Raw genomic sequence first — 24,700 nt, 5'->3', positions numbered from 1 at the left:
CAACGCCGACGTTCACTAAAAGCACCGGCACCGCCAATTCAAAAGCAGTCAATAAACCCCGAACAACTCCTCGATGGAGACAGAACACAATACACTCGGAGGTTGAATCCTTCGAACCCTTTGCCCTTGCAAATTCGAGAGATAAAAGAATCGAGCCTGCTAGGTTGAAAACCCCTTTTGGGGGCAGCCTAGGCAAAAGTTAGGGCAAAAGAGAGGCACGACCGGAAACTCCTTTGTGGGCGGTCGTGGCAAAAGGAAAGCTCTTCCCCTTTAGGTTGAGAGGTGCGGCCCCGAGGTGGGTGACCGTAGCAAAAGGAGAGTTAAACGAGAGATGGATAAAATGACCCCTTGGTTCTTCACACATCGTACGAACTAGGGATCCTCAACGGAAGTGGCCAGATTATCTACTCCAACATGATCCTCGATCAGCCCTCCAACGCAGCTCAACCGTCCAGCGCGGATTCCTCCTCAAGCACAGTGGGCAAACCAAGCATGCCATCCAAGCAGTTTGGGATAGCCTACACAACAGAAGAACTGAGGAAAAGGGATACATCTCGCTGCAGGCGTGAACTTGTGTATCCTTTTAGCTTGGGGCAGCGCATTCCCCCAAGCTTTCTCTTTTCTCTTTGTCTTTGCATAACTCCAGAATGGGTCACAGCCACCCTTCAACAGGCTACCACAAGGCCAAATCCCAGACATTCCTTTTCGAGGTCTAGTCATAGTATTCTGGAAATGGTCAGACCGAGTCTGATCAAATCTGGGTAAAAATCTCCATGCGGGTTACAAAAGCAGTCGCCTTATGGCACCCCGATGAGAAGGGTCCAAAGCTGACGAGCATGTTGAACAACCGATAGAGCTGCTAGGACATTGTCGGGGATGTCTCGATATGCCCAATACATAGCTAATGGGAGCCCCTGGAGGCCTCGCATCTAGGCCTTCGAGAACGGGACCTATTTACACTGTCAAAGCAAAAATCTTCATGGGTTGCTCAGGCGACCCAAAACTGAAGATCTGCGTGTCGCAACAACATTTTCATGCTTACCTGTGTCCATCACTTATTAGTATTTCTCTTATGATTTACTAGTAATGCCATGATCAAAAGTATCACAAGCATCGCAAGAACTACGGCGGACTCTGATTCCCGACCACATGGGATACGTAGGCGCTCCTTCCTTAGAGCTCGAGTCTCGCAGGACCAGATGCCGAATCCTGGCGAACTTCCAGCAGGTCAAAGTACGATTGCCCAAGCCAGTAAAACTGGTCTTCAGCAAAGCGTAACCATTCCAGCAATACGTGCCTTTGACGGATCAGCACTTTTGGGGCAACATCCGTCCCATACAACCACACTGCCACATTTACTGCTTTCGGGTTTCACATCCACACGGGTTTCACACCCAACATTTACTGCTTTCGGGTTACACACCCAACATTTACTGCTTTCGGGTTTCACACCCACACGGGTTTCACACCCAATATTTATTGCTTTCGGGTTACACACCCAACATTTACTGCTTTCGGGTTTCACACCCACACGGGTTTCACACCCAACATTTACTGCTTTCGGGTTACACACCCAACATTTACTGCTTTCGGGTTTCACACCCAACATTTACTGCTTTCGGGTTTCACACCCACACGGGTTTCACACCCAACATTTACTGCTTTCGGGTTACACACCCAACATTTACTGCTTTCGGGTTACACACCCAACATTTACTGCTTTCGGGTTTCACACCCACACGGGTTTCACACCCAACATTTACTGCTTTCGGGTTACACACCCAACATTTACTGCTTTCGGGTTTCACACCCACACGGGTTTCACACCTAACATTTACTGCTTTCGGGTTACACACCCAACATTTACTGCATTCGGGTTTCACACCCAACATTTACTGCTTTCGGGTTACACACCCAACATTTACTGCTTTTGGGTTTCACACTCAACATTTACTGCTTTCGGGTTACACACCCAACATTTACTGCTTTCGGGTTATACACCCCACATTTATTACTTTCGGATTCCACACCTACCTAAGTAGCACACCTTTCATTAAGCTCAGCACTTTTCATTAAGTTTGGCATATCGTTTTTTTAATTAAACAAAGCATTTCGCATTAACTGCAATTGCCTTTATGCATGCACCCTGCTTGTTACTGCAAAACTTATGCACATCTCACCTCACTTCCTTTATTTTTCTATTAGGCACAATATCCCATATATCCAAAGCAAGAAGGAGAAGACCATTATAGGAATTTTCATATTGATCATTGCTATCAAATTGTGGTGCTTCTGAAGTCTTTGGCTGCATCCTCTACTCGAGCACGCAGTCAAAGAGGGGCAAGCTGTCAGCACCCCATTTTGGCTCACCGATTTAAATTACATCATCAGCAATGATCCAAGCTATGACTTGAGCAGAGTACAGAAAAACGGCTCAACAGAGCAGGAAATCACTATTCATCCTCAAGTCGGCAAAATCAAGCAGATGACATGTACACACGACAGAAGGACTCCAAGGGTCACCAAAGGGCAATAGAGCGACTAGAGAGCTCAACAATATCCAAAATCGACATTTTCAGTATACCACATAAACAATCCTATTTTCTGATAGTTCGCTCGACTGTCGGAAGATAGCCAATATTGGACCTCAAAAATCCACATCGATGCCAAACAGGTGAAAAGTGCCTTCAAACGCACTTCGCAATTCATCTGCTCTTTACAGAATAACTTTCTGTATACAGACAACTTTTCAGTGGAAGTCCAAAAATGCTGGTTTCTCGGAGAAAAGTTAATTCCAAATATCAGATGCGGCCATACCCTACAATCATACAAAGCACGAGCAGTGCTTCAGATTGTCTTTTGGAAGCCATACAGACACCCTGAATGACTTCCAAGCTACAAAATGGGCATACCCCTCTTCGGAAGAGCATAGCCGGAGATTGGTCTGATGGAATTACGACAAACGAAGTTCGTACCGTATTGCCCTGAAAACTCTAGCGGACATTCACAATTGGGCAAAACAGATAGCAAAACCCTTTTCAGTTTCCTGAGTAACCTCCGAGGAGAGGAAATGGTCATTTTCAGTGAAAATGCATATCCGGAGGTCCTTTTTGACGCCGGATGCTTACGTTACACAATGCTAGCCTTCTCAAGGCTCGATGTGGAGTCGTCGGAATGAATCACACAACTCATCTAGACCCCCGAGCAGTGCTTTAAGGGTCTCAAATGCACTTTTCATGTCCTTAGAGGCCCAATCTCGACAAACAGAGATCACAGTGATCTCCGAATCGCCCAAGAAACTCAGAAATCAATCTGAGAAATCCAGTTTCGGCCTCCTAGGACATCTCCGGCTCCATATTTGCATTTACCGGCTTAAGGGTCAAGTGCCCACGTAATTTGACAATTTATGTCAAAATGACCGACGTGGGATGCAGATACAAGATATGCTGTCAGAAACGGTTAACTTCGCTCCGGTCACCCAGAATGGGCAAAAACGGCTTCCGAGCCTCGTACGCACCTGAATCATTCTTCCACGAAAATTGACAATCTTGGGCTTATCGGGATCGTTTTCTCGCGCACATTGTCGATACAACGTTCTTTCAAGTCACGGAACTTGAACACGTAACCGATCGACATCCAAGCATTCCTGATTCACCTCCAATCTCGTGTGAGACCCACGGGACCTTCTTCCCCTTGCCAAAGACAAGAAGAACCACCCCTCTCTTGTCATCTTCTTCTTCAAGCCAAGAAGACAACTTGCCTTTGTCTTCCTTTTGCAAAATATCTAAGTGTTTCAATTCAACACTCCAACTTCCCATCCAAGCCATTAATGTTTCTTATCTCTTCTCCATCAATGCCACTTGCAAGAATATCTTCTTCCTTCATTAAGCAAATTCGGATCTCCTAATCCATGCCCCTTAATTGCACTTTTCTTTCACTAATTGCACTTAAGCATAGCCTATATATTGTCCAAATGTCATTAACTTAAGGAGAGACCTTCAAGCACTCTCTCTCTAGCATTTCTCACTCAAACAAATGCTCTCAACCTCCCAAGAACTTCAGCAAAATCGCAGCAAGCAAGAACCATCCAAAAACCAAGCAAAATACTCAAGACTTAAGTCGGAATCCATCCCGACTTAAATCCAAACTTCACCAAACTTCATATCCCACATGTTTTCGACCCCCTCTATCCATTTCCGAGCTTCGATTTCAAGTTTGAAGTCTCTAAGTTAGAGAATCAGCTCAGTACAGAATCGAGTACAGTTTTGGCCTAGCCGGGTCAAAACTTCCAACCCTATTTTCTCACCTTTTCGAGTCGGTCTGAACTTTCAAAACCCATAAAAAACCTCCGGGGGTTCGTTAGGAGGCGGGAGCCACCGACCTTGCTCAAAAATTCCATTGGAATCCACCGTTATGAATTCCGACTCGAAAACTGCTCAGTCGGGCCGGCGTTTCTGACTGTCTGTTCGGTTTTCTTGTATATCGGGTCGATCCGTGACCCTTTTCGACGAACGACCACTTCTATCACCTCCAGGGGTCAGTTAGGAGTCAGGAGCCGTTGGCCTTGCTAAACAATGCCATCGGAATCCATCGTTATGAATTCCGACCCGAAAACTGCCCAGTCGGGCCAGTTTCTAGACGTGCTCTGTTTTCGGTGATTTTTGCATGACTGTACGGGTCGACCCGACAACTCTGGGAACAAACGACCACCACGGTCACCTAGAGGGGTCCCTTGGCTACCCAAGGCCGCCGACCTTGCCTCAAAATTCCATCGGGAGCCTCCGTGGCGACGTCCGACCCGACTTGTGCCAGTCGGGTCTGTCCACTTTTCCAGTCGGGTCTGTTGCTACCATTCGGGTCTGTTCAAGCCAAAACAGCCCAAACCCGACCCACCAACGGTCCAACCCGACTCTTGAAGGTCCCATCCCGCCTCTCGGGACTAGGTATGACCATTCCCGACTTAGAGGAGCTAGGACTTTTATATTATTGTTGTGTTTATGGAGTTTTAAGGGGTTTTAAGCATGATTTTAATTCCGAACTTTAATTTTATACAATTTCCTTATTACACCATGTATGTTTATCATCGTTTAACGTGCTAGTATGTCGGGAAATATTTAAATCGAAGTCGAGGAAACCATCCCGACTCGGAAAAGCCGAGATCGTTCGGGTTAACCTCTCCATGAGGTAACCGAGAGCATTCTTGACCTTTTTGGGTCAAGACTGGATTCCTTTGCCCCGATTTAAATTGTTTCCAGAGTTTTATTGTTTTTCTCACATCCATGAAGTCGGTATTATTTTATCGATTCCTTAAATAACTTGTTTGTGCATGTTTCCATGTTCGAATGCGTTATTCAAATCATGGCAATACCGACTTTCGTTTAATCGTGTCATTTATAATATTTGTCGTTTAAGCATGCGAGAAATGATTCGAAACAAGACGGGGGAAATCTTGTGGAACCCCATTCGGGCCATGGGACCTCTCGGCTATCTCCAAGGAGAAGTAACCGAGAGTCTCTTAGACTCGTACGGGTTGCATGATGCTTCCTCTTCCCGTTTTGAGTCCGTTCTCGGCTTTCGTGTAATTTGCAATTTACATTATCGTCGCAATATCGCATGAAAATGTCTTTTCAAAACAAAGCATGCATGGATTCGGGTATCGATGACTTATTCGGGTCCATTCGATTACGAGGGTAGTTTCGGTCATTGTACCAAATTATCCTCGATCCTTATGGAATCGTCTTGGTCTTCGAGTCGCGAATCGTTTTCACAATTATTGTATTCGGCACAACCCTTAAGCATTAATTCCACAAACGGGTTAATCGGGACGCTCACATGATTAAACCCACTTCACACTGATAAAGTTTACACGAATTGGCCATTAACTGATAACTTGCGTCGATGAGTTGTCAAATGACGTTGGTGCCCTTTTCAAACTTATCAATTTCAAAACCCGAAACGCGCGGTCCGATGTAGCATGGACGTCTGAAAAGGGCTTCTGTGTCTCAACTTGAGTTTTTACTTGATTCCAAGTAACTCAGGTCAGGATACAGAAGATCTTTCTAGATCACTTCCGGGCAGATCGACCGGTTCTTTGGCTTTTTCGGGGTTCTTGCACAACCCTGGAAGATCCAGGGAATTGGTCGACACCGGCTACAGGCCGAGGTGGCTCGCACTGCGATGTTTCCCCTTTTCTGAAAACAATTTTCAAATAAAGGGCAAAATCGTCTTTTCACAATTCAGCGACACCCTTAGGGTTAGCATGACAGAAACACTACAGTACGGGATAAGAACGGGCTACCTGTTCAGGTGCAGGTTCATCTGCATAGCCTTTTCTTATCTAACTGATGAGTTTCTGTCATCCTAACATAAACTCGGGTAACTAGAACGGTTATCCCTGTCAGAAAACATGCAAAATGCTGATTAACCTTTCACTCGACCTAACCAAACACTAGATAATGGTTAGGAGGAATTCTAGATTCCAAATCTAGAGTCAAAACACGAGTTTGGCTAATTCAGTGGAAATTCAGTGTCACAATACAGAACAACTGTAAAAGCAATCCACACACATGAGATTTGACTCTCTTTGTCAAGTTCTCAAAACAAAGCCGAATGCTAAAACATTGGCACGTGCTTGTTTGTCTAGGGTAGGATTTGCATGCCAAAATACCCCGGATTAACAACTTGTTAAAACACGTACACTCGATAATAACAAACACTTTGTCTGTTATCTTCCTGCTGCGTGTTATCTTTCCGCACCTGTTTGCCATGCGGGTCGAGCTTGATCCCTAGGCCGAATAATATTAGGGTTCAACGCCCTAATCATTAAGCACAGGGTTCAACGCCCTAATCAACACTCACAGGGTCCAACGCCCTATTCAGTGAGAGCGTCCATTGAATTTCAGTTCTTCGGTCTTTTCCCTAAACTCACGGTGAGTTAGAGTGGAATAATAACCGAACGCAAAACGACTGGAATTCGACCCTTTTGTAATTTGTATTTATTGTTTTCGAGAGCATTGTAAGGATTTTATTTTGTACATTTATTCTGTAAGAATTCCAGTCGGTGAGCGAACAGTCCGAGAGTCGAATTAATCGAATCAGTCTAATGCTTGCCCAGATACAAGTAAATCCAAGAACTCGCGGTTCTAGTTCACGCAGGGATTCAACCTCCATGGTTCGATGAACTGTAACGCAAGATTGTGAACCAACTCCCCAACATACGGGTTTGCTTCTCTCTCGGCTTCTCAACCGACATCGTTTGGTTCACCGAATCTCCGGTGTCAAAACGTGCGAGTCGAGTGCAACTTAATTCATGCGGTAAATCATAAAACATGCAAGCCTAGCAAACCAGAGTACCGAAAGGGCGTGCGGGATATAGGCCCGCACGTAACATGAACCCCCGAACACGGATTTTCCGGTTCCGCACAGATCAATGCCTTAACGACAAACTAGGTGTTCCATACCCCTAGACCCGGGTAACTTATCCGCCCTCGACCTTCGGGTCGTAAAATGATAAGTGGCGACTCCTTCTCTCACGCGTGTCCGTCACGCGTCCCCATGGGAAGGTGGACACTCCCAAGCCGCGCGATCCAAAAGCGTGCATGCGGGCCCCGACGAGAGTCCACATTCGAGTCCGCATAGTAAGGACACGGGTTTATGGGCCCGTGCGGTGCAAGAAAGTAAAGACGCGGGTTTATGGGCCCGTGCAGTGCAAGAAAAGTAAGGACACGGGTTTATGGGCCAGTGCGGTGCAAGAAAGTAAAGACACGGGTTTATGGGCCCGTGCGGTGCAAGAAAAGTAAGGACACGGGTTTATGGGCCCGTGCGGTGTAAGAAAGTAAAGATACGGGTTTATGGGCCCGTGCGGTGCAAGAAAGTAAAGACACGGGTTTGTGGGCCCGTGCGATGCAAGAAAGTAAAGACACGGGTTTATGGGCCGTGCAGTGCAAGAAAGTAAAGGCATGGGTTTATGGGCCCGTGTAGTGCAAGATGGTGGTAGCGGAGTGCATGGAATGCAGGAGCAAAGATCAATGTTAAGGAATAGCGCTTAGTGCTGAAAGGACAGTTCGCTTGACACTCAGCCAAGACCGCGCTGGGGTGATGCAGTGGAGATTATGGCTTGCGAATCGTCGTGTGACCGAGGCGCTTGTTTGATGATGGTGTCATGCGTAGCCCCGAGGTCTGTGATTTGTCAAGGACCGGTCTCGCGCTGAGGCGGTTGCTTCGCTGAGGATACCCCGATCGTGCGATGAGGGACTCGAGCTCTAGGATAGAGCACCTACGTATCCTGAGGGGTCGGAAATCAGAGCCCGCCGTAGTTCTTGCATTTGTTGTACCTTCTCTCTGCTAGGGCCTTCCACTCGGCTTGAGGTCGCGACCTGCTACATGAGCCAATCACGCGTCCGTCGGGGAGAAGATGCCTCTCAGGGTTCCCGACTGCACCTGCGTGCGGAGAAAAGGAAACCTACAAAGGATTTCAGTCGTGCTCCATCGACGAAATCATGATGTGTAAGAGAAATCTATGTAAAGATGCATCGGAGATTTGCTATTGGTGACCGTTGGAGGGCGGTCGTGTCCTTATCGGAGAATGGCTTTTCGGAACGGGTAACCCGTAGAATATGTACATAACGGTCAAGGGAGGGATCTTATGGGATCCTCCAAATCAAGGATACATTGATTCGACCCCATTGCGAGGTGAGTCTCGAGCATGGAGAACCGAAGAGAGTTTGCTTACGTCGAAGAATGTCGAACCACTACTCGGTGCAGCTTCACGGAGAAGTGTTGCCTTTCTTTCGTGGTCGCGCCGACATTGTCCCCTAACATTTGCCTAGGCCGCGAGATGCGTGATAACCTAACGGGGTGTTTTATTTGATTTTTCTCACATGAGTGCTCACATTTTGCTACGATTACCCGTGTTTTGGGTGAGATCGCACCTCTCGGTTCCTCTAACTTTTGCCTAGGCCGCCCTTTGAGGGTTTTCGACCTAGCGAGGAAATGCTTTATGCTCTTCTTTTGCCACGGCTCCTCTTTGCGGGATTTTAAGCAGTGCCCCTCGTTCCTTAACTTTTGCCTAGGTCGCCTCGAGGAGGTTTTCGACCTAGCGGGAAAAACTATTCTTCTTTTCTCTCAGGAAGGTTTCGTGGTGGAGAGAATGACGAGAGTATGGGTGGTCATGGACGAATGAAAAGGATGTTATAAGAGGAACGGACACGAGGTCCGGCAATTGAAGTACAACATGGGCGGTCACGGATAATATTTCTTGATGGCATCGGCATTGACTGGGAGTGCATTTTCAGTCCCGTCCATGTTGCTCAAAATGACGGCTCCCCCGGATAAGGTCTCCTTGACAACAAAGGGTCCGTCGTATTTGTACGAGAACTTTCCCCGGGAGTCCGGCGTTACGTGTAGGACTTTCCTCAAAACGAGGTCGCCGGAGTTGAATTCGCGATGACGGACTCTTGCGTTGAACGCTCGAGCCATTCTTTGCTGGTAGCACTGTCCATGGCATAGCGCTTTCAATCTCTTTTCATCGATGAAGTTTAACTATTCGTAACGTTGTTTTGCCCATTCTGCTTCTTCAAGTTCGGCTTCGGCAAGGATCCTCATGGAAGGGATTTCAACCTCAATTGGGAGGACTGCTTCCATGCCGTAAACCAAGGAATATGGAGTTGCCCCCGTGGAGGTCCGGATTGATGTTCGGTATGCCAAAAGAGCGTAAGGGAGCATTTCGTGCCAATCCTTGTAATTCACCATCATCTTCTCAATGATCTTCTTGATGTTTTTGTTCGCGGCTTCCACTGCGCCGTTCATTTGTGGACGGTACGGGGTGGAATTGCGATGTTGGATCTTGAATTGGGCATAAAGCTCGTCGATGACTTGTTCAAATTCTTGGCATTATCCGTGATGATTGTCGCCGGGACTCCATACCGGGCAATGACATCACGTCTGAGAAAATGGGCCACGGCTTTTGCAGTGACCGACGCGAGAGTGATAGCCTCGATCCACTTGGTGAAGTAATCAATTGCCACCAAGATAAACATATGTCCGTTAGACGCTTTGGGGTTGATCGGGCCAATCACATCCATTCCCCACATTGAAAAGGGCCATGGTGCCGTCATGGGGCGTAGTTCGTTGGGCGGCGCTTTGATCTGATCGGCGTAAACTTGACATCGGTGGCAATGTCTGACATGCTTCACACAATCAGTCTCCATGGTGAACCAATAATAGCCTGGGCGCATAATCTTCTTAGCGAGCATGAGACCATTCATATGGGGTCCACAGTTTCCCCCGTGCACTTCCTCCATAAGACGTCGCGATTCGTATTCGTCGATGCACCGAAGGAGCGTGGAGTCAAAGGAACGGTGGTAAAGTATCTCGCCGCTCAGAAAATAGTGTATCGCGAGGCGTCTGAGTGTCTTTCGGTCGCGGCGATCGGCGAATGGGGGGCATTGGCCGGTTCTTAGAAAGTTCTTGATGTCTTCGTACCATGGTGTCAGCACCCCATTTTGGCTCACCTTTCCAAACGATGATATCAGCAATAATCCAAGCCACAACCTGAGCAGAATACAGAAAAACGACTTAACAGAGCAGAAAATCACTATTCATCCTCAAGTCGGCAAAATCGGGCAAATGACACATGCATATGACAGAAGGACTCCAGGGGTCACCAAAGGGTAATAGAGTGACTAGAGAGCTCAGCAATATCCAAAACCGGCATTTTCAGTATATCACACGGACAGTTCTATTTTTCGATAGCTCGCTCGATCATCGGAAGACAGCCAATATTGGACCCCAAAAATCCACTCCAATGCCAAACAGATGAAAAGTGTCCCCAAAGGCATTTTGCAAATCATCTGCTCTATACAGAACAACTTTCTGTATACAGACAACTTTTCAGTGGAAGTCCAAAAATGCCGGTTTCTCGAAGAAAAGTTAATTCCAAATATCAGATGCGGCCATGCCCCTCAATCATACAGAGCACGAGCAATGCTTCATATTGTCTTTTAGAAGCCATACAGACACTCTGAATGACTTCCGAATGACAAAACGGGCATACCCTTCTTCGGAAGAGCGTAACCGGAGACTGGTCTGATGGAATTACGGCAAACGAAGTTCACACTACATTGCCTTGAAAACTCCAGCGGACATTCGCAATTGGGCAAAACAGACAGCAAAACCCTTCACGGTTTCCCGAGTAACCTCCGAGGGGCACAAAAGGCCATTTTCAGTGAAAATCCATATCCGGAGGTCCTCTTTGGGGAAACTTGACGCCGGATGCTTACCTTACACAATGCTAGCCTTCTCAAGGCTCAATGTGGAATTGTCGGAATGAATCACACAACTCATCTAGACCCCTCGAGCAGTGCTTTAAGGGTCTCAGATGCACTTTTCATATCCTTAGAGGCCCAATCTCAGCAAACAGAGATCGCAGTAATCTCCGGATCTCCCAAGAAACTCAGAAAGCAATCTGAGAAATCCAGTTCCGGCCTCCTAGGACATCTCCGGCTCCATATTTGTATTTACCGGCTTAAGGGACAAGGGCCCACGTAATTTGACAATTTATGTCAAAATGACCGACGTGGGATGCAGATACAAGATATGCTGTCAGAAATGGGTAACCTCGCTCTGAATGCATAAAAGGAGCAAAACCGGCTTCCAAGCCTCATACAGACATTTGGCAATTTCTCACGGAAAATGCCAATCTCGGACTCATTAAATCCATTTCCTCGCGTATATCGATAATTCGACGTTCAATTCAAACCACGAACTTCGAATGCGCGATCAATCGAGACCCGAGCTTTTTCCCGGTTTCTCCTCTTCGGTCGTGGGACCCACGGGCTATTCAAGATGAGTCACCCTTTACTCTAGAAGCTTCTTCTTCTTCTTCAATGCAAGAAGCCAACTTGCACTCTTGCTTGAAAATATCCAAGAGTTTGAAGACAACACTCAAGCCTCCATCAATGCTCATCAATGCTCATCAATGTCTTATCTCTTCTTCATTAATGCAATGGAAGAGGATGAGGCTTGATATTTTCTAAGCATGGGGGTTAAGAGCACTTGCTTTTGCTAATTGTGTCATTAGCTTTGCCTATAAATGGTCCAAAAGTGATTAAGATAATCACTTTTCCTCTTACACACTCTCTCCAACCTTTCTCTTTCAAGAAATCCTCTCAAACTCCATAGCCAAGAACACTCAAGAACCAGAAAACTTCAGCCCTTAGAAGGAAGAGAAAAGAAAACCTAAAAGATCAAAAGAGAGCCTTGAGTTCTTAAGTCGGAAGCCGATGTTCATCATCCCGACTTAAGCTCAAAATTTCTCAAACTTCATATCGCACTCATTTTGGACCCATGGAGTTCATTGGTGAAATTGGTTTTTCCATTTGAAGTCTTTAAATTATTGTTTCAGGTCAAATAGTGCATTTCGGGTGAAATCGCTACTCTCGGGTGAATAGTGACCCGCCAGCGCCAGCCGCGCGCACGCCCGCGCACGTCCGCGCGCACGCCCGCGCCCGCCCGCGCGCACGCCCGCGCAGGCCCGCACGCCTGCCCGCGCGCACGCCCGCGCAGGCCCGCACGCCTGCCCGCGCGCACGCCCGCGCAGGCCCGCACGCCTGCCCGCGCGCACGCGCACGCCCGCGCGCCCCGCGCGCACGCCTGCACGCCCGCGCGCCTGCCCGCACCCCGCGCACGCCGCGCGCCTCTCGTGCATTCCAGCCGCATTCCCCGTGCACCTAGCTCCCCGAACGTGCATCCTTTGCATCCGAGCATCCTTCCAAGCGTTCAACCGAGTCACCCGACTCTCGAACTCTTCCCCGACTCTTTCCTCGTATCCCGAGGCTAGGTAAATCACTCTTGTCTTAGAGGAGTTAGGGCTTTTTATATTTTTGCATGGCTATGGAGTACTATGATATTTTATGCATACTTAACTTGCAAGACTTAACTTTTATGCAATTTTATGTTATATTATGCATGTGTATTACCTTATAACTTGCTAGCATGTCGGAAAAAGGTTTGGATTGTTGTTTGGAAGACCATCCCGACACGGAAATGGCAAGGGAGCTCACGGCCAAGTCTTTAAATGGGATGGCCGAGACTTGAGTTGCTCTTTTCGGGTTAAGATTGGTCTCCTTAGCCCGATCCAAGTTATTTTCCGAGTTTATTTTGTTGTTCTTGCATGCATGAAGCCGGTATTATTTTATCGATTCCTTAAATAACATGTTTGTGAATGTTTGCATGTTTAAATGAGTTAATCAAATCATGGTAATACCGGCTTTTGTCAAAACGTGTTATTCATGATGTTTGATGTTTGAGCATGCGAAAAATGATTAAACCAAGACAAGGAAATTTTTTGTGATTTGAATCGAGCCATGAGAGTATTCGGCCATCTTTGGCAAGGTGAAGCCGAGGGCTTCTTGGCCCTTTTTGGATCAAGAATGATTTCCTTATTTCGAGTTTAATTCATTTCTCGGATTGTACGAAAGTGTAATTTCGATATTTCCACGATTCCCATGTTAAAACATCGATTACATGTCTTTTCAAAACAAAACATGCATGGATTCGGGTATCGTTGACTCATTCGGGTCCATTCGGTTACGAGGGTAGTTTCGGTCATTGGACCAAATATCCTCGATCCTTACGGATTCGTGTTGGTCGCCGAATCACGAATCGTTTTCACAATTAAAGTATTCGGCAATAACCTTAAGCATTAATTCCACGAACGGGTTAATCGGGACGTTCACACGGTTAATTCATTCCATTTAAATAACTTTGCACGAATTGGACATTAATTTGTAACTTGCGTCGACGAATTACAAAACGGTGTTAATGCCCTTTTCAAAACCCTCATACTTTCAAATCCTTATTGTGTTGTTCTCCTTTTCTGAAAACAAATTTTCAGATCAAGGGCAAGAACATCATTTCGTGATTCGCCGACATCCTAGCGCAGTTTAAGATGTCAGTTGGGTATTCTGTATCAAAATACAGTTATCGGACTAATCATTTCACTCGACTTAACCAAATCCTAGAAAATGGTTAGGCGGAACTCTAGGTTCCAAATCTAGAGTCAAAATACAAGTTTGGATCAATTCAGTGGTAATTCAGTGTCACAATACAGAACAACTGTAAAAGCAATCCACATACATGAGATTTGACTCTCTTTGTCAAGTTCTCAAAACAAAGCCGAATGCTAAAACATTGGCACGTGCTTGTTTGTCTAGGGTAGGATTTGCATGCCAAAATACCCCGGATTAACAACTTGTTAAAACACGTACACTCGATAATAACAAAGACCTTGTTTGTTATTTATTTGCTGCGTGTTATCTTTCCGCACATGTTTGCCATGCGGGTCGAGCCTGATCCCTAGGCCGAATAATATTAGGGTTCAACACCCTAATCATCGAGCACAGGGTTCAACGCCCTAATCAACACTTACAGGGTCCAACGCCCTATTCAGTGAGAGCGTCCATTGAATTTCAGTTCTTCGGTCTTTTTCCCTAAACTCACGGTGAGTTAGAGTGGAATAATAACCGAACGCGAGTCGACTGGAATTCGGCCATTTGTAATTTGTATTTATTGTTTTCGAGAGCATTGTAAGGATTTTATTTTGTACATTTATTCTGTAAGAATTCCAGTCGGTGAGCGAACGGTCCGAGAGTCGAATTAATCGAATCGGTCTAATGCTTGCCCAGATACAAGTAAATACAAGAACTCGCGGTTCTGGTTCACGTAGGGATTCAACCTTCATGGTTCGATGAACTGTAACGCAAGATTGTGAACCAATTCCCCGACACACGGGTTTACTTCTCTCTCAGCTTCTCCACCGACATCGTTTAATTCATCGAAGTTACGGTGTCAAAACGTGTGAGCCGAGTGCTGCCTAATTCATGCGGTAAATAAAACAAAAATGCAAGCCTAGCAAACCAGAGTACCGAAAGGGCGTGCGGGATATAGGCCCGCACGTAACATGAACCCCCAAACACGGATTTTCCGGTTCCGCACAGATCAATGCCTTAACGACAAACTAGGTGTTCCATACCCCTAGACTCGGGTAACTTATCCGCCCTCGACCTACGGGTCGTAAAATGATAAGTGGCGACTCCTTCTCTCACGCGTGTCCGTCACGCGTCCCCACGGGAAGGTGGACACTCCCAAGCCGCGCGATCCAAAAGCGCGCAATGCGGGCCCCGACGAGAGTCCACATTTGGGTCCGTACAGCTTGGCGACTCCGCTGGGGACATACTTAGTGGGTTCAGGCTCGATCCGTTTGCTTGCTTGCATGTTTATTTATCGCTTTCCGTGCATTTACTTTTCTTGCACATTTACTTTTCTGCACTCGCATTGCATCATTCTAGTGGATTTAGGTACCACGCTTGAAATCCCACGAGCGGCAATCTAGGAAGCTAGGTTAGACAGGGGTTCGAAGTTGGGGTACGACGCGCGGTTCGACTGTCGCTTAGGCCTTGAAAAGAATCCCGCCCGATTTCAAGGAATTGATACCCTTGAGTCGAGGGCCTCCATCCCTAGGTAGCACGGTCCCTGTAGCACTGAACCATGCATCGTGCTATGCTTCCATGCAAGCCTTCTACCCGACTTCGGCAATAGTCTATCGAGTCGGCCTACGAGCCACTTGAGTCTTTTCCATTTCAAGAGCGGTGTACATGTACCTTGTAATTTTATTAAGCCATGGGCATTTATTTTTCGCACTCATGCATCATACAGTTTTCAAAATTAGGGTGTCATTCGCATTGATGAGTCCTAAGCTGATCTTCTTTACATCTTGGTAAGGGATGTCGCATTCGGCTTCCTTTCTGCGCCTCGACAGAATCACGCCATCGCTTGAGCAGATCAGTCACATATGGACCAGCTTGCGTCAAATTGACCGAAACTATATCACTTCCTTCGTCGGAGATGTGCCCATGCTCTCCACACGCCGAGTAGATTGGAATTTCCTAGGAGCAGCTGTGACGTTCTGGGATCCAACCCAAGCGGTCTTCAACATTCAGGGTACAGAGCTTACGCCTATCATTGAGGAGTATCGGACCCTCATTGGCAGGACTGCTATTTCCCACGGTATTGTGGAGCCTAACCTCCGTACTACTCGATTGGTCTTAGTCTCGTGCCTACTCAGGGTGCACAGATATCAACTGCATGCCGAACTTGCATACTCCGGAGGCATTGAGATAGTAACCACGAAACTTCTCTGCTTTATCGAATCACAAGCACGCGAGGTTCGAGGGGACATTTTTCAAGCAAACTTATGTCATGCAGTTTTGCTCCTTATTTTTGGAACCCTTTTATTCCCTAGCGCAGTCGATTGCATCGACGCAGCTTTGGCTAGCGTCATCCTCCAAGTGGTCGGAGGCCGCGGGTACGAGGTAGCCCTAGTGGCTGAGACCATTCAGTCGCTCGACCGCGTTACGCGAACAGCTGATCGAAGGTTGAGGGGGTCCCCAATCCTTTTGCAAATTTGGCTACAGAGCCACGCAAGCCCCTTTGGCCTCGTGCCCCCAGTCCTGTTTTTCAACCACTCGGAGTCGATCATTTCTCGATTACTACCTTTAGTGCACGTGGAAGAACGCAAGGTTGCCAAGGGCTTTAAGTGGCGTGCCGCGTGGATGCCACCCGGACCCATGGCCCTTAGATCCCATGATTTTAACGGAATCCCACTTTTGAGCCATGCGGGGTCCACCACTTACTTCCCGTCGCGAGTAATGAGGCAGTTCGGTAGCCTACAGACAGTCCCCGAGGACACGGCACGGACTAGGTTTGAACACACTTGGCGGGAGGATCAGACGTCCGTAGATTGCCAAAGTGATATCCAACAGGTCCTATCCGCATGGCGCACTGCGGTCACAGAGCTACCTTACTTTCCCGATCACCCTACTCAGGATGAACGGGATTTTCAGGCTACGGAAGAGTACATCCTCCGTTTTTACCGACGGAGTTCGTTTGTACACGAAGATTTCACCGGCTCTCCACAACTTGAGGATAGCACACCATATGGGGCACCCTCAACTTCGAGCATCGCCGTCCAAGCGGAACTCACTAGCCTCAGGTCTGAGAGGGACCGCCTTCGTTGGGAGGTCGCCGAGAAAGATGAGCAACTCATCGATCAGCGCCAGCTTCAAAGGGAGCTCGCCCAAGCACGCGCCGAGTTACAGAGACGCGATCAGGAGTTGGCACGTGCGAACGCTACCTTGGAGAGATCCAAGAAGAGGACCCATAGAGGTCCCCACCCATCTTAGGATAGATATCTCCACTAGGCTTTCGCCTGGAATTGGTGTTTTCCATGGCAATGTTCAGTTGTGCCACGAGCGGGATGGAAGATCGACTTAAGGATTTATTTTCCGAACTGCATTGTATTTTAAACTCTTTGAATCGATGCGAACGACAACATTAGCTTTCAAAACCCATGCATTGCATACATTTGATATATTTATTGTCTTGCGGCTACAACGCATTTCCACACGATAGACAAGTTGTGCCAACCTTTGCGGGTAGACCACCCGCGATCTTCACTTCTCCATAGCGAGATGTACTATGACCAGAAGCCGTCCAGCCCGGCCACCCACCCCGCACGATAGGCGAGTCGTGCCAACCTTTGCGGGTAGACCACCCGCGGTCTTCACTTCTCCATAGCGAGATGTGCTATGACCAGAAGCCGTCCATCCCGGCCACCCACCCCACATGACCGACGAGTCGTGCCAACCTTCGCGGGCAGGCCACCTGCGGCCTTCACTCTTCCTCCATGGCAAGGCGAGCTATGGACTGAGGGCTGACCCACCTTCCAAGGCGAAACTAACCAACAACAACTTCTTACTAACAGAGAGCACCATCGCATGATTGGACGCACATCTCTCCACATGACCCCACGCATCTACCAACGATTAAGCGTGCCTCATACATGTCCAAGCATGTTCACACTAACTCAATGCATGTCTCTTGGTGTGCTCGCACAACACCTACCAGGCCAGTTCGCTTCCTTACACTCTTGCATTGAAATCCTGAACAGTTCATGCTCCTTCATTGTTTTCTTTTCCTATTGCAGGAAATTCTCAACAAGAAGACAGCCTGAATACTGAGCGACCACAATTGAGACAACAAACGTCTCTCATCCGGCTCCTTGGGATTTCAACACTAAGTCCCCATCCTTGCTCCACAGAGCAATACCGCAAGCAAATCAGAGTCACCGCCTTGCAGCGCCCTGCGCTATTCCCTAGCATTGACCTTTGCTTTCACATTTCTTGCATTTTCCTATCGACCCCGCATTTACTGCATCGAGCTTTGGCCCCGCATCGGACTTTGGCCCCGCATTGGGCTTTGGCCCCACTTTTGGGCTTCGGCCACTATCGGGCTTCGGCCCCACTTTTGGGCTCCGGCCCGGCAGTTACTGCCTTTAGGTTTTGACGCCTCGCATTTACTGCTTTCAGGCTCATCTGAAATCCAAAAATCGACTTGGATTCAAATTCATCCAAGCGATACTCCGAGGAGCAAGTCTAATCCTTCCACTACAAAGACCAAAAGTGACAGCTCCACAAACAGAGCATGACCCAACCCTCAGTCGTAGGAGATACCAGCACGATCATGCCTCCGATCAAAAAAATGGATCTCATCCACCTCCGTTGGGGTCACTGATTGAATACTGGGGCAACACGCGCAGTTTTCTTTAAACTCTCTGTTGCTTTCATTCAAATGCATTCCCACAAATGGGCTCTCGACATGAACACATCCTTCAATGGAGCATTAGGACAGTCTTGAAGACGCCCTATTAGTTCTGTTGGACCTGTTCGACTCACCTGTCCTCATGGGACCCGGCTCCTCGAGCCTTCCCTAAGACGGCTGCTCATGCCTACTCGCAATTAGGGAAAACATGCTTATGTGACCTCAGTCATGGTCTAACCACTCCAGAGTGGTGATGACTACATTCCCGGAAACAAATGTCATCCACACGCGACACCCCATGGGTCGCGTGCGGGACAAAAGGGATTTTCCCATGGGTCCACCCCATATTTCTTACCACATATCCCCCCACATAGTCGCCTAACACACCATCTTCTTTGTCATCTTTTACAGGGACACGCCGGTCACAGGCGAAGAGTGATGCACAAGCTCACGCCTTCCGAGAACTCCTCTCGAGCCTCCTCCCTTATACTTTGACAGGGAAGGGGCTCGGCACGGAGGTACCCCCTACAAAGCTAAAGACAAAAACAACTGAGCGAGCCATATGCCATCAACACAACCATTTCAATTGACATTGACGACATGAGACGGTCAGGGGCGACAGTTGCACAAACCGCCCACCACAAGTCACATCGACGATAAAGACCGGGGCATTCGCGTTCAACACTTGCACCGAGAACACCTCGGACATCATCCACCCACGATAAGCATTTCCAAGCGACGTACACTGGGGCATCCCCGGTTGAAGTTCGCACTAGCACAACTTTTCCAAGCGACGTACACTGGGGCATCCTCGGTTGAAGTTCGCGCCAACACAACCTCGGCAAGCGACGTACACTGGGGCCTCCCTGGTGGAAGTTCGCCCCGAGGTCGCCATAGTGGGTCACTCCAGCAAGTGACGTTGGAACGCTCCTGGTCATTTGCGTCAAGACCAGGCCTCCTCCACAACAAGCACCAAGACAACCCCGGCCACTGATTCCCTATGGCAATTTTGTATTTTCCTTCTAGACTATAGGGGAATTCACCTGAAGATTGCAAGGGCAAATGACGCGAAGTTCAACTTTCGAGTGCACAGGAGTCAAACTTCCAAGAAAGCCGGTCCTCACAAAATAGGGCTAGCAACACACAACAAGTCTCCACGAGGCAAAGCACACCAAAGTGGCCTCGGCGATACAAAGTCGAGGAGTTTCAAACAAAGACACGGGGCACAAAACAAACCCCAGCTGCAAAGAAAAAAAAACAGAGCGAAAAGAAGTGGGAAAAACCCGCCAATGAAGAGAGAGAGAAAAGACGCGGGAAAAACCCGCGAAAGAACAAAACAAGGCAACGCCGACGTTCACCAAAAGCACCGGCCCCGCCAATTTAAAAGCAGTCAATAAACCCCGAAAAAAAATAAAAAAATAAAAAATAAAAGGGGGAAGCACTCGGAGGTTGAATCCTTCGAACTCTTCGCCCTTACAAACTCGAGAGATAAAAGAATCAAGCCCGCTAGGTCGAAAACCCCTTTTGGGGCGGCCTAGGCAAAAGCTAGGGCAAAAGAGAGGCACGACCGGAAACCCTCTAGGGCGGTCGTGGCAAAAGGAGAGCTCATCCCCTTTAGGTTGAGAGGTATGGCCCCGAGGTGGGTGACCGTAGCAAAAGGAGAGTTAAACGAGAGATGGATAAAAATGACTCCCTGGTTCCTCACACATCGTGCGAACTAGGGATCCTCAACGGAAGTGGCCAGATTATCTACTCCAACATGATCCTCGATCAGCCCTCTAATACAGCTCAACCGTTCAGCGCGGATTCCTCCTCAAGCACAGTGGGCAAACCGAGCGTGCCATCCAAGCAGTTTGGGATAGTCTACACAACAAAAGAACAGAGGAAAAGGGGTACATCTCGCTGCAGGCGTGAACTCGTGTATCCTTTTAGCTTAGGGCAGCGCGTTCCCCCAAGCTTTCTCTTTTCTCTTTGTCTTTGCATAACCCCAAAATGGGTCACAGCCACCCTTCAACAGGCTATTACAAAGCCGAAATCCCAGACATTCCTTTCCGAGGTCTAGTCATAGCATTCTGAAAATGGTCAGACCGAATCTGATCAAATCTAAACAGAAATCTCCAAACGAGTTGCAAATGCAGCCGCCTTACGGTACCCTATTGAGAAGGGTTCAAAGCCGACGGGTGCGTCGAACAACCGATAGAGCTGCTAGGGCATTATCGGGGATGTCTCGATATGCCCAATACATAGCTAATGGGAGCCCATGGAGGCCACGCATCTAGGCCTCCAAGAACGAGACCCATCTGCATTATTAAAGCAAAATTCTTCACGAGTCACTTAGGTGACCCAAAACTGAAGATCTGCGTGTTGCAACAACATTTTCATGCTTACCTGTATCTATCACTTGTTAGTATTTCTCACATGATTTACTAGTAATGTCAGGATCACAGGTACTGCAAACAGCATGAACTACGACAGACTCTGATTCCCGATTCCATGGGATACGTAGGCGCTCTGTCTTAGAGCTCGAGTCTCGCAATACAAGACGCCGACTTTCGGCGAACTTCTTGCAGGTCAAAGCATGACCGCCCAAGCAGCAGAGCTGGCCTCTGGCAAAGCATAATCATTCCTCAACAGCAAAGCCGGTTTCCGGCAGCCCAATAGGTAACCGCCTAGCGGCGAGCCCGACTTTCGGCAGATCAAACGCATCACTGCCACAGAGGTAAGGCTTCAGTGAAATGACTTCGTCCCAGCATCAACGCCTGCCTCCAACAAATCAAAGCTCCCTGGAAGATGTCTCCCCAAGATCGATTCATCTCTACTTCATGTGACGGGTGACAATCTCAACCCAAAAGAAGAATCTTCAAAGCAGCACTCCAGGCACTCAGTTGCATCGCAATCAGTTGGCAAGTAACGAAGCATTCTGCCACCACATCGATTGCAGCACGGACAAGCTCAGTGATAGAGGAATCACAATGATTCCTTCCACACCTCACGCAACACCCCAACGTTTGCATTTACTTTTTGCAATGCATCCCATGCAATTTACTTTTCTGCATTTCGGGTAGGTCCCGACTACTTTTCTGCATTTCGGGTAGGTCCCGACTACTTTCCTGCATTTCGGGTACGTCCCGACTACTTTTCCGCATTTCGGGTACGTCCCGACTACTTTTCTGCACTTCGGGTACGTCCCGACTATTTTCCGCACTTCGGGTACGTCCCGACTACTTTTCCTGCATTTCGGGTACGTCCTGACTATTTTTCGCACTTCGGGTACATCCCGACTACTTTTCCGCATTTCGGGTACGTCCCGACTACTTTTCTGCACCCTGCAAACCGCCGGGCAAAACACCCCGCACCTTGCAAACCCGCCGGGCAACACGCCCCGCACCCCGCAAGTCCATTGGGTAGGCGCCTTTGAACCATGTTGTTCATTCGGTATGCGCCCCGTGCATATTGCAAACCCTTCGGGTACGTCCCGACTACTTTTCTGCATTTCGGGTACGTCCCGACTACTTTTTCTGCATTTCGGGTACGTCCCGACTACTTTTCCGCATTTCGGGTACGTCCCGACTACTTTCCCGCATTTCGGGTACGTCCCGACTACTTTCCCGCATTTCGGGTACGTCCCGACTACTTTCCCGCATTTCGGGTACGTCCCGCATTTCAGGTACGTCCCGACTACTTTTCCGCATTTCGGGTACGTCCCGACTATTTTCCGCATTTCGGGTACGTCCCGACTACTTTTCCGGCATTTCGGGTACGTCCCGACTATTTTCCGCATTTCAGGTACGTCCCGACTACTTTTCCGCACTTCGGGTACGTCCCGACTACTTTTCTGCACCATGCAAACCGCCGGGCAAAACACCCCGCACCTTGCAAACCCGCCGGGGAACACGCCCCGCACCCCGCAAGTCCATTGGGTAGGCGCCTTTGAACCATGTTGTTCATTCGGTATGCGCCCCGTGCATATTGCAAACCCTTCGGGTACGTCCCGACTACTTTTCTACATTTCGGGTACGTCCCGACTACTTTTCCGTATTTCGGGTACGTCCCGACTACTTCCCTGCATTTCGGGTACGTCCCGACTACTTTTCCGCATTTCGGGTACGTCCCGACTACTTTTCCTGCATTTCGGGTACGTCCCGACTACTTTCCTGCACTTCGGGTACGTCCCGACTACTTATCTGTTTAGGGGTCCATCCCCTCAGGTTCATCCTGCCTTCTACATTTCTGCATCAGATATAACATCCCCACATATCCAAAGTAAGAGGGAGAAGACTGTTATCGGAAATTCCATGTCAATCATTGCTATCAAATTGGGGCGCTTCTGAAGTCTTTGGCTGCATCCTCTAATCGAGCATGCAGTCAAAGAGGGGCAAGCTGTCAGCACCCCATTTTGGCTCACCTTTCCAAACGATGATATCAGCAATGATCCAAGCCACAACCTGAGCAGAATACAGAAAAACGACTTAACAGAGCAGAAAATCACTATTCATCCTCAAGTCGGCAAAATCGGGCAAATGACACATGCATATGACAGAAGGACTCCAGGGGTCACCAAAGGGTAATAGAGTGACTAGAGAGCTCAGCAATATCCAAAACCGGCATTTTCAGTATATCACACGAACAGTTCTATTTTCCGATAGTTCGCTTGATCATCGGAAGACAGCCAATATTGGACCCCAAAAATCCACTCCAATGCCAAACAGATGAAAAGTGTCCCCAAAGGCATTTTGCAAATCATCTGCTCTATACAGAACAACTTTCTGTATACAGACAACTTTTCAGTGGAAGTCCAAAAATGCCGGTTTCTCGAAGAAAAGTTAATTCCAAATATCAGATGCGGCCATGCCCCTCAATCATACAGAGCACGAGCAATGCTTCATATTGTCTTTTAGAAGCCATACAGACACTCTGAATGACTTCCGAATGACAAAACGGGCATACCCTTCTTCGAAAGAGCGTAACCGGAGACTGGTCTGATGGAATTACGGCAAATGAAGTTCACACTACATTGCCTTGAAAACTCCAGCGGACATTCGCAATTGGGCAAAACAGACAGCAAAACCCTTCACGGTTTCCCGAGTAACCTCCGAGGGGCACAAAAGGCCATTTTCAGTGAAAATCCATATCCGGAGGTCCTCTTTGGGGAAACTTGACGCCGGATGCTTACCTTACACAATGCTAGCCTTCTCAAGGCTCAATGTGGAATTGTCGGAATGAATCACACAACTCATCTAGACCCCTCGAGCAGTGCTTTAAGGGTCTCAGATGCACTTTTCATATCCTTAGAGGCCCAATCTCAGCAAACAGAGATCGCAGTAATCTCCGGATCGCCCAAGAAACTCAGAAAGCAATCTGAGAAATCCAGTTTCGGCCTCCTAGGACATCTCCGGCTCCATATTTGTATTTACCGGCTTAAGGGACAAGGGCCCACGTAATTTGACAATTTATGTCAAAATGACCGACGTGGGATGCAGATACAAGATATGCTGTCAGAAGTGGGTAACCTCGCTCTGAATGCATAAAAGGAGCAAAACCAGCTTCCAAGCCTCACACAGACATTTGGCAATTTCTCACGGAAAATGCCAATCTCGGACTCATTAAATCCATTTCCTCGCGTATATCGATAATTCGACGTTCAATTCAAACCACGAACTTCGAATGCGCGATCAATCGAGACCCGAGCTTTTTCCCGGTTTCTCCTCTTCGGTCGTGGGACCCACGGGCTATTCAAGATGAGTCACCCTTTACTCTAGAAGCTTCTTCTTCTTCTTCAATGCAAGAAGCCAACTTGCACTCTTGCTTGAAAATATCCAAGAGTTTGAAGACAACACTCAAGCCTCCATCAATGCTCATCAATGCTCATCAATGTCTTATCTCTTCTTCATTAATGCAATGGAAGAGGATGAGGCTTGATATTTTCTAAGCATGGGGGTTAAGAGCACTTGCTTTTGCTAATTGTGTCATTAGCTTCGCCTATAAATGGTCCAAAAGTGATTAAGATAATCATTTTTCCTCTTACACACTCTCTCCAACCTTT

Source organism: Punica granatum, chromosome 3 (assembly GCF_007655135.1).
Source record: "Punica granatum isolate Tunisia-2019 chromosome 3, ASM765513v2, whole genome shotgun sequence".
Classification (NCBI taxonomy): domain Eukaryota; kingdom Viridiplantae; phylum Streptophyta; class Magnoliopsida; order Myrtales; family Lythraceae; genus Punica; species Punica granatum.
This window is presented reverse-complemented; position numbering follows the sequence as displayed.